Here is an 11,777-nt window from a genome sequence, read left to right on the forward strand (position 1 = left end):
AAAAAAAAAAACCTGCAACAGTATTAAGCAATAGGAGCATGGATCCATTTCAAGCCCAGGTGCTGGGCAATTTGAAATGCATGAGAGACTTTAAGGGAAACAAGCAATCATGCAGGGAGTCTTACTGGCCTCATCCCAAACCAGAATCTTAATCCTAAATCTAAACATAAAGCTAACTTCAAGCCTACCATAAACCTAACCCCAACCTTAATACTAAACCTAACCTTAACCCTAAACTTTACCATACCCTAAATCTAACCCTACACTTGCCCTAACGCTAATGCTAACCCTAAACATAGGCTTAATCCTAAACAAAATCCTAACCCTAGCCCTAAACCAAACCTTAACCCCAAACCACACCCTTCACTAACCCAAATCCTAACCCAAACCCTACCATAAACCTAACCCCAACCCTAAACCTAAACCTAACTTTAACCCTTAAATTAACCCTTCATTAACCCTAACCCTACCTGAACCCTGCCATAACCTGAATCCAAATCCTAACCCTAAACCAAACCATAACCCTAAACCAAACACTTCACTAACCCAAACCTAACCCTAATCCTAAACCTAAACCTAAAAATAACACTAACTCTAACACTAACCCAAAACCTTTCCCTAACTCTAGAATAACCATAAAACTAACACTAACCCTAGCCCAAACCAGAAGCCTATCCAAACCCTAACCCTATAAAGAACCCCTAAAATCAACCCTAACAACATCTCAAACCCTAACTCTAAACTGAACACAAAGTCTAACCGTAATCTTAACCCAAACACTAACCCTAACACTAAAACTAGGAAACCCAAACCCCAACCCTAACCCTAACACTAACCCTAACCCTAACGCTGCGCAAAGCCAAACACAACCTTAACCCTAACCCTAACACCAACAGTAACCTTAACGCCAACCCTAACCCAGACCCTAATATCATGCAACCCTAACCCTAAGTCTAACTCTAACCCTTACCCTAGCCCTAACCCTGACCCTAACCCTAACCCTAACTCTAACCCTTACCCTAACCCTAACCCTAACCCTAACCCCAGCCCAAACCCTAACCATAACCCTAACCCTAACCCTAACCCTAACCCTAACCCTAATCCTAAACCTAACCCTAACCCTAACCCAGACCCTAACCTCTCACTATGCAATCTGAATGCCAATCTCAGTACTAACCCAGACCCTAACCTTAACCCTCATGCTAACCCTAACTCTACCCTCACCCTAATCTTTACCCTAACCCTAAGCCAAACCCTAACCCTATCCCTAACCGTAATGCTAATTTTAAGCCTACTCTAACCCTAACCCTACCGTAATTCCTACCCCAAATCCAAACCCTTACCCTAACCCTAACCCTAACCCTAAGCCAAACCCTAACCCTATCCCTAATGCTAATTTTAAGCCTATCTAACCCTAACCCTACCGTAATTCCTACCCCAAATCCAAACCCTAACCCTAACTCTAACCCTAACCCTACTCAAACCCTAACCCGAACTCCAACCCTAACCCTAACCCAAACCTTAACTCTAACCTTAACTCTAAATCTTTCCCTAGTCCTACCCAAACTCTACCCTAATGCTAACCCTAACCCTTCCATCTACTTGAAGGGCCATAAGGATGATTCCGGGAACTACAGGTCTGTAAGTCTGACCTCGGTACCAGGAAAAGTTATGGTGGAAATTGTCTTGGGTGAGATTACATGGTACATGTGTGGCATCTAGGATAACACAGGTTCATGAAAGCCAGTTCATACTTGACCAGCATCATCTTCTTCTATGTCTAGATGACCAGACTGGTAGATGAGGGAAAGGCTGTTGATGTAGTCTACTTGACTTCAGCAACACCTTTGACATGGTCTCCCACAGTGTTTTCCTTGGGAAACTGCTGTCTATGGCCTGGACATGTATAATCTTCTCTGGGTAAAGAACTGGCTAGCAGGCTGTGCCTGGTGGGTAGTCGTTAATGGAGTTAACGACTTAATTAAGTCCAGCTGGTGATCTGTTACAAGTGGTGTCCCCCAGGGGTTGGTTTGGGGCCCATCTTGTTTAATATCTTTATTGATGACCTAGATGAGAGAACTGAGTGTACCTTCAGTAAGTTTGCAGATGACATCAAGTTGGGAGGTAGTGCCGATCTGCCAAGTAGGGAGGCCCTTCAGAAGGATCTAGATAAGCTGGATCGCTGGGCTGAGGTGAATGGGATGAGGTTCAGCAAGGCCAAATGCCAGGTCCTGCACTTTGGCCACAATAACCCCATGCAGCGCTACAGGCTTGGGGCGTAATGGCTGGATGACTGTGAAGAGAAAAGGGATCTGAAGGTGTTGTTCAGTGCTTGGTTGAACATGATCCAACAGTGTGCCCAGGTGGCCATGAAGGCCAAGGCCACCCTGGCTTGAACATCCTTTCCAACCTTGTGATTCTATGATTCTGAGTCTATGATTCTATCAGACCATGAACTATGTTCATGGTAAGTGTGCATGCAAATTTCCAAGAAGAGAGAATAATTCTACCTCCTTGTTTCTTTACAGGATACTGTCCATGTAAGAAATAGAACACTATAAAAATAAGCTGACTTGGAAATCTCAGCACTTACAGTGTATGTATCACAGAATCATAGAATATTCTGAGTTGGAAGGAATCCACAAGTATAATCAGTTCCAACTCCTGGGTCCATAAGAGCTTATCCAACATTCAAACCATGTCTGAGAGCATTGTCCAAACATTTCCTGAATTCTGTCAGACTTAGTTCTGTGACCACTGTTCTCTAGAGCCTGTTGCAAACCCTAACCCTATACAGAACTCCTAAAATCAAACCTAACCCCATCTCAACCCCTAACTCTAAACCTAACACAAAGTCTAACCATAATCTTAACCCCAACACTAACACTAACCCTAATGCTAAAACTATGAAACCCAAACCCTAACTCTAACTCTAACCCTAACTCTAACCCTATGCAACACCAATGCCACTGAGAGCCACCCTGTCAGTGAAGAACCTTATCCTGCTGTCTAATTTGACCATCCGCTAACACAGCTCCATGCCATTCCCTTGGGTCCTGTTGCTGTCACTAGAGAACAGAGATCATTGTTTAGCTCTCTTCTCCCCTTTAGAGGAATCTTAGGCAGCCACAAGGCCTTTCCTCAATCTTCTATTCTTTGGGCTGAGCAAACCAAGAGACCTCAGCAACTCCTCATATGTCTTGCCCTCCAGATCTCTCACCATATTAACTTTGTCTACACTTGAATAGTTTTACGTCCTTATATTGTGGCACTTGAACTTGCACCCAGTGCTCAAGGTGAGACTGAACTAGCACAGAGCAGGGAGGGAGAATCTCTTCCTGTGCCTGGTGGCAGTGCTGGGTCTGATGCACTTCAGGGTCCTTTGGGCTTCCAGGGCACACTGCTGACTCAGATTCAGTGTCTCAGAAACAAGAATACCCAGATTCCTTTCCATGTTGCTACTCCTCAGCCTCTTGTCCCCCAGTCTGTACAGATGTCTAGGGTTGCTGTATCCCAAGTGTAGAAACCAGCACTTGCTCTTGTTAAACTTCTTGTGGTTGATAATTACTCACCCAGTTCTCTAGTCTGTCAAAATTTCTTTCCAAGAGCTCTCTGCTCTTGAGGGAGTCAGCAGCTCCTCACAGCTTAGTACTATCTGCAAACTTAGTCCTTGAATACAGACCATTTATAAAAACATTGAAGGGAACCACTCCAAAACAGAGCCCTTCCAAAAATGAAATTGCAATGGAAAGTTAGACAGCAGATAGCCTCCGGTTCAAGCATTGTTCGTAAAGTATTATGAAGTGAAAGAATTAAAAAGAAAACTCTTCACTTTCAGAAAGAAAGAGCTAACAAATAGTAAGGAATTCATGCAAATATGGCTTTCCAACACCAAAAAAAAAATTATCTATTGTGAGATTTTTCAATAGGTCCTACAAATCACTTTCAAAATAACTAAGTACAAGTAGGTAGTATGATTCTGTAGCAAACCTAGGTTTAATTTTCAGTATTAAATGCGATGTTCATGCAGAATGTGATCTACTTCATGTACATTCAGTGGTCTGAAGGTAATTGTCTGGTTATTTGGATCCCTTCATATCCATTAAAAAAAAAAAAGTCACTCAAGATGAGATGAATCACTATTCATGGATGCCTGTTTCTTTCTCTTGACTGTAAAGTGGAGCTAAAATGATGAGCTAATATTCAGACACTTTATCTGCCGTTTCAGAAGCATTTAGTTGTCAATTTGTTGACTTAAATAGTTTCACAATCCAGTAGCTTGGAAGTTTCTGTAAATGAGAGGATGTATATACAATATAATTTGGAGTAGAAACAATGTGTGTCTGTGGAGTTACAAATATTTTTAGGCAATATTGTTAGTAAATAAATAATTTTTCTCTAACTTTTAGATATGCACATTAGGTGAGATAAATCCGTTCATATTACTTCATTTCAACAAAGCTGAAAAATGTTGCACTTATTTGCTTCAGAATTGTAATTCAATTACCTATTCAAAATGTGTTTTCTATTGTTATGTGAAAATTACTATGTAGTAGGTAATGAGAATGCTTGAACAATCTCAGTCAGCATTTCTGTGCCAGAAGCAGATACTGATCTATGAGTTGCTCTTGCACTGTGCAGTCAGAGTAGTGTTACAGCTAGTCCATCCACAAGGCACAGCTCATACCACACTGACAGAATTGTCCAGAAAGGAGATTTCTGTATCCTGCATCCTGCACATAACGAGACAACAAAAATAAAGCAGAATGAATTAGTACATAATGTGTACCAATACAATGGTTTAAAAATAGAAAACAAGTGTGTTTGTAAGAGGAGAATAATGTTCTTATTAGATCAACTGATAAAACTGGTAGAAAATGGGCAAGCTTTTGGTCATATAAGCAGTCTGCTTGAGTTCTCCTTTTCTCCAGCTATTTTAGAAAAGCCATAAAAAACTGAATACAGGTTTTACAACAGAAAACGTAATGAAAATGTAACTACACAGCACTACTACCATTATTATTTAATATGATTTTTTACATATATGCAGTATACATTCAGTACTGTTACTAACATAGCTTCAGAGAAAGAAAAGAGTATTAATGCTGTACAAACTTAAATCTACAATCAGAATAGTATCTTATGACTTAAAAACATTCATCTTTTGTAGATAAAAACACACACCTAGCTCAAGGAAAGAAAGCTGTGACATTAATATCATTGCTTAAACTAGACGTTAGGTAGTGATTAACCATAGATTAATGAAAACCTCAACCTATTACTTGTTTCTAATTTATGAAGGGAAAAACAAAGAAACAAGCAAACAAAAAGACTTGATAACAAATTATCTGACCATTTTCTCAGGACAACCCTTGGGTATGAATCATAATGTGCTGATAGCAAGAGCTGCAGGGCTCCTCTGTGAAGCAAGGCTGGCGCTATCTGGTTCTATCTGTTTCCAGTGGTGATGCAGTGGTCCACTGCAAGGCGATGGGCAGTGCCTTGGGAAAACCATGTTTAAGAAAGGGAAAAATACTATGCAGCTATATGAATGAGGAAAATGAGATTGGAATGAGCGGCATCCCCCAGGGATCTGTCTTGGGACTGGTGCTATTTAACATCTTTATCAATGACATCAATGACGGAATCGAGTGCACCCTCAGCAAGTTTGCTGACAACACCAAGCTGAGTGGTGTAGTTGACACGGTGGAAGGAAGGGATGCCATTCAGAGGGACTTCAACAGACTCAAAAGGTGGGCCCAGGTAAACCTAATGAGGTTCAACACAGCAATGTGCAAGGTTTTGCATTTGGGCCGGAGGAATCCCAGGCATCTATACAGACAGGAAGGAACAGTCCTTGAGAGCTGCCCTGTGGAGAAGGACCTGAGGGTCCTGATGGATGAAAAACTTAACATGAGCCAGCAATGTGCTCTTGCAGCTCGGAAAGCTAATGGTATCCTGGCTCTATCAGAAGAGGGGTGGCCAGCAGGGACAGGGAGGTGATTGTCCCTCTCTACTCTGTTCTTGTGAGACCCCATCTGGAGTACTGCATCCAGGTCTGGAGCCCCCAGTACAAAAAAAGACAGGGAGCTGTTGGAGAGGGTCCAGAGGAGACCCATGAAGACGATCAGGGGACTGGAGCACCTAGCCTACAAAGACAGGCTGAGGGAGCTGGGCTTTTTCAGCCTAGAGAAAAAAAGGCTGCGAAGTAACTTCATTGCAACCTTTCAGTACCTAAAGGGAGCCTACAAACAGCCTACTGGGCAGCCTGGTCTAGTATTAAATGTGGAGGTTGGTGGCCCTGCCGTGTGGCGAGGGGGTTGGAGATTCATGACCCTTGACGGTCCCTTCCAACCCGGCCATTCTGTGATTCTGTGATTCTGTGATTCTGTGGCATTGTGCCAGGCCAGCATAATCATTCACAACAGATGAAGGCAATGATGAAAGCTGCATGCAACTTTCTAGATACTGATATATATGAGGGCTGCTCTGAAAGTAATGCCTTCTATTTTATTATATTGTCTCACAAGGCCAGAGACAGATGTTGGAGAAATGGCAGTAGAAGTTGAATCTTCCTACCATAAAATTTTGTTGCTGTGCAACAGATGGAAGCAAAGAGGCATTCTGACAAAATGGTATCTGATATGGAAGTGTTTATGAAGCAAAAGTGTTGAATTCTTTCATGTGGAAAAGATTGCACTCATTGACATTCATCAATGCTTGTTGCAAAACATTTCTGGTGACCACACAGTGGATGTAAGATAGTGGATGATGTGTTTCAGCAGGGGCAACAGTGACATGAAAGACAGGTCATGTTCCAGATGGCTATGCACAATCATCACACCACAAAATGAATAGCACCTCAGTCAGCTCATCTGTGTGAATTGGTGGATTACAACCTGGGAACTATGCACAGAGCTGAATATTGGCTTCAATGTGTTGGAAATAATGGTGGCAACATTGGAACATCGAAAAGCTTGTGCTAGGTGTATCCAACAAATGTTGACACAGGAACAGAAAGAGCACCATCTCTGCAATTTTTCAGGACCTATTGAACCAACATGAGGCTGAGGCAGACAGTATCCTGGATTGCATCATTATAGGTGGTGAGATGTAACATCACCAGTACGAACTGGAATCAAAATAGCAGTCAATTGAGTGGCGACGTGAATTCCCCATTGAAGAAAAAAATCAAGACAGTCCTCAGTGGGTAAAGTGATGTTTACTGTCTTTTGAGATAGGAAGGGGTGATCCCTGATCCCTCTGAATCTCCTGGAACCTGGAAGACTCATCAACTCTGGCTGCTACATCGTGATACTGACTAAGCTGAAGGACTGAGCCTCCAGAGTCAGGCCAGATAAGAAGACAACCTTTCACTTGCAACACCATAACATTAGTCCCCATATAAGTTTTAAGGCCGTTGACCACATTGCCAGTCTTGGTTAGACTGTCCCACCACACTCACTTCAGTGTGTATAGTCTTGATTTGGTGTCTTCTGATTTCTTTCTGTTTGGGCTGATGGAAGATGGAAAGCGTGGACAACATTTTTCTGGCAATGATGCCATCATATCAGTTGTGAAACAGTGGATCATCTCTGCTAATGCAGATTTTTACAAGCACAGCATGCAGGCTCCTGTTCAACAACTGGTAAAAGTACACAGTTAATGGTGATGAGTATATTGAAAAATATAGTTTTGTAGCCTGTGAATTTTCTCTGTAATTTTATTGTGCTCTTTCCATCTGTAATACTTGCATGGAGATAAATAGGAGGCATTACTTTTGGAGCAACCAACATTTTTGCTGCAACAACTGACTTTTCTAAGTTGATGTTTATACTTTTAACAGCTTACGTAAATCCTTTTCCAAAGCTAGTATTTTTTAACATACATGTACTCTTTAAAGTTTTAGACTTATTATTTATTTATTTATTTATTTATTACAGGAAAATTTAAGTTTCTTTTTTAACTACCAGTGTTTGGTCACACTTCAGCATCAGTGAACTATACCAGCAGACCTTGAAAGGGGAACCATATGTGAGTTGCGCTGTGATGGCACAAAAGGATTTATCTTCTTCATTACAGTATTTCAGTTACTCTGATCCTGTGTTTTACTTTAAGAAGTATTAGACTGAAAGATTAAATATTGCTAAAAAAAATATTATTTTTGGTGTCAAAGAGTGGACTGACTGTTGATTAGGCCAATTTGATCAGTCATAATTACCATGTGGCAGATCTAGTATTAAAAAACGCTACTGGAAAGGAAAATCCTAATTTTTAGTGCATGTTTTTCAAGTCATTTTCCGGGACTGCAGTCTGAAAGCATTTCCAGTTGTTATGTCCATCATAGCATACTATGCAGGCAGAGATTTCCATGCCCCTGAAAAAAGAACATTTACTATAATACATGCTGAGAAACTACACCTACATATATGCACACATTAATGCATAATCTCAAAAAAATGGATCAAACACAAGTATTCATATAGTGGCAGAAAGCACAGAAGGAAATTGTGACAGGATTGTATCTTGAAGCATTACAAATATGAATGTAAACTATTAATAGAAAAGAAGGCATAAAAAGCAAGTTGTTAGTGAGAGTTTACAAAAGACTAAATACTTTCAGGATGAATGTTCCTTCCAAGCAGTACAGTGGAAACTATGAAATTGTGAACATAATATGACAAAAAGCATCTTTCAGTATAAAAGTTAAGATCTAATCTTGGAAACATAAAAGTGGAAGAATAATAGTTTAAGCTTTTGAAAATAAAAATAAAAGACATCCTTTCAATCTCATTTGAAAAGTTTTCTTAGTGCTTATAGGCACTATTCTGTGTTTCATGATTATGTTCTCTTATAACTGTAGGTTTTCATCATCTCTGAACTCAAAAAACAAGCGTTTCCGTTTTGGTGTGTCAAGATGAAAGTGTATAAAGTTACTGGGCATAATTTTCTCTGTCTATAAAATACAAGCTATAATTCTTTTTCACCTCACAGGTGGTTTTGTGGCACTTGAATCTTTATCATTTTTAATAATACCTATAATACGTGTAAATTTGTATTCTGTTCCCAAGATATTGAGTGAACATCGTTACATAATTGAGTCATCCTTTCACATAATGCCATTTTATAATTTCATTAATCTGTGTTTTTTTTTTAATTGAAATTTTCACTGTCATTAAGATATTCTTTCATTATAGTGACAGATTTTAGTTCTGTCTGTATGGTTGACTAGATATTTAGAAAAACAAAAATTACTAAAATATTAAGAACAAATGCATAAAAATTTGTGACAATCAGAGCTGTGTACAGATGATGAATGAAGCATTTCAGACAGAATCAGAGGCTACAGTGTTTCTATTACTTTTAGGAAATATCACAAGTTATTGAATATGCTCTTGTTACAAATAAATATGATCTCTGTGTTCTTGACCATCTTTTCACTTGAGAACTTCTGTAGAGAGCTTTGTGTCATCACTCTTCATACTTATCCTGATAGGCCCAAAGCCACAGACACTTCTAATCTTGTAAATCAATTCTCCTACCAGATCTTAGCCTCTTAAGTCTTGTAAATTTACCAGTGCAGGAATCAGACTTAGTTACATTTGGATGCTATAGATCTCATTTATATCAATGTCTGTAAACTATATGTGGATCACTTCTTGTCCTTACCTTTTCTGTTGATGATTTCCTAGAAATTGTTGCATAGACCTGGTGTCAAAAATAATAGAATTGTTGATGACTTCTTTGTAAGACCTTGGATTTAAAAGATTCAAATTTTTATGAATGCCATCTTTGCTTTCAGAGATAGTTATTAAAATTATTAACATCAATCTGTTTAGTTTTGATATCACATTAAGTTATGAAAGAGCAAGTGGAAGCAAGGAGAGGAAATCCACATTTCTGTGTAACTGTAAAGTCCCTATCATGAAATAATTTATTTTCAAGCATCTAAAAAATTCCATTTCACTATGCAAGTGCTTATGCAGTAGAAAAAAAGTGTAGTTCTGTGTAAGTGTGTTTTTGCATGTTCATGCATGCATGTAACTGAATAGGACACATTCTTGGTGATTTGGAACCTATTGCTTTGAAATGATGTCATTTAGATTTATGTAAGAAGGTAATTTAATGTAAAAGTAAATAAACTGGACTGACAGGCAGTTTCTCTTCTGAAGTTAAGATTCCTAGATCATTTTTTCCAGAGGTTTGAAGGCATTACAAAACACTGCGATAATGGAACTCACAGTGAATATTGTTCATCGCTCTTTCAAAATATATTTCCAATTGTATCACAATCCACTATGAGCATTTTAAGCAAATAGTAGGTTTCCTGCTAGGAAAAATTTTTTTCCTTCTCTGTATCATGTTTGCATACGTAGAAAGTCCTGACAGAGAAATGGGAAGTTCAATAAGTGAGGACTGCATTTCTTACATCTTCATTACTTAAACTACTGAAGGATCCCAGAGAACTCTTGCATAATTGGTGATCTTACTAATAGTAATAATCTTACTCACACAAATAATGCAGAATATTTCAGTCTCTAAGTGTTTAAGGTTTAAAGATATGGACAGAAAACTAATATTTCATTTTTGGGAAAGACTATTTTCAGTCAATGATGGAACAAAAAAGACTTTTAAACAATGCATCAGAGATTTATCTTTCCAGACAAAAATCCATTTGTCCAAGACAGACTTGCCACTAGTTCCAAGTTTAGATATATGTTTTATCATGTTTTCATGCGAGAAGCTCACCTGATGGAATCTTATCTAGATTGATATATATTGCTGGGGCAAAATAATAGCAAGTGCTGTCAGATAATTCACAATTGCCTGTCCCATTGAGTAGCTGAGCAATTTTGAGACAAATTATAGAAGATGGAACATTATGCATGCAATCAACTTGCGTGAGGTCATCACAGAATCACAGAATCACAAAACTGTAGGGGTTGGAAGGGACCTCTAGAGATCATTGAGACCAACCCCCGTGCCAAAGCAGGTTCCCTACACCAGGTCGCACAGGTAGGCGTCCAGGCGAGACTTGAATATCTCCAGAGAAGGAGACTCCACAACCTCCCTGGGTAGCCTGTTCCAGTGCTCCGTCACCCTCACCGTGAAGAAGTTCTTACGCACATTCGTGCGAAACTTCCTACGCTGCAGCTTATGTCCGTTTCCCCTCGTCCTGTCTCCACGTACCACTGAAAAGAGACTGGCCTCACCACTATGGCCGCCACACCTCAGATATTTATAAACCTGGATCAGGTCCCCTCTCAGTCTTCTTTTCTCAAGGCTAAACAGACCCAGTTCACTTAGCCTTTCTTCATAGGGGAGATGCTCCAGGCCCTTCACCATCTTTGTGGCCCTCCGCTGGACTCTTTCCAAGAGATCCCTGTCTTTTTTGTACTGGGGAGCCCAGAACTGGACACAGTACTCCAGATGAGTCCTTACCAGGGCAGAGTAAAGGGGGAGGATCACCTCCCTCGACCTGCTGGATACGCTCCTCTTAATGCACCCCAGAATGCCATTGGCCTTTTTGGCCACGAGGGCACACTGCTGGCTCATGGCCAACCTGTCGTCCACCAGGACGCCCAGGTCCCTCTCTGCAGAGCTCCTCTCCAGCAGCTCATCCCCCAGCCTGTATTGGTGCATGCAATTATTCCTCCCTAGGTGTAAGACCCTACACTTGCTTTTGTGAACCTCATCTGGTTTCTTACTGCCCAGCTCTCCAGCCTGTCCAGGTCTCACTGAATGGCAGCACAGCCTTCAGGCGTGTCAGCCAATCC

The sequence above is a fragment of the Meleagris gallopavo genome, chromosome 1, assembly GCF_000146605.3.
Source record: "Meleagris gallopavo isolate NT-WF06-2002-E0010 breed Aviagen turkey brand Nicholas breeding stock chromosome 1, Turkey_5.1, whole genome shotgun sequence".
In the NCBI taxonomy this organism is placed as follows: Eukaryota; Metazoa; Chordata; class Aves; order Galliformes; family Phasianidae; genus Meleagris; species Meleagris gallopavo.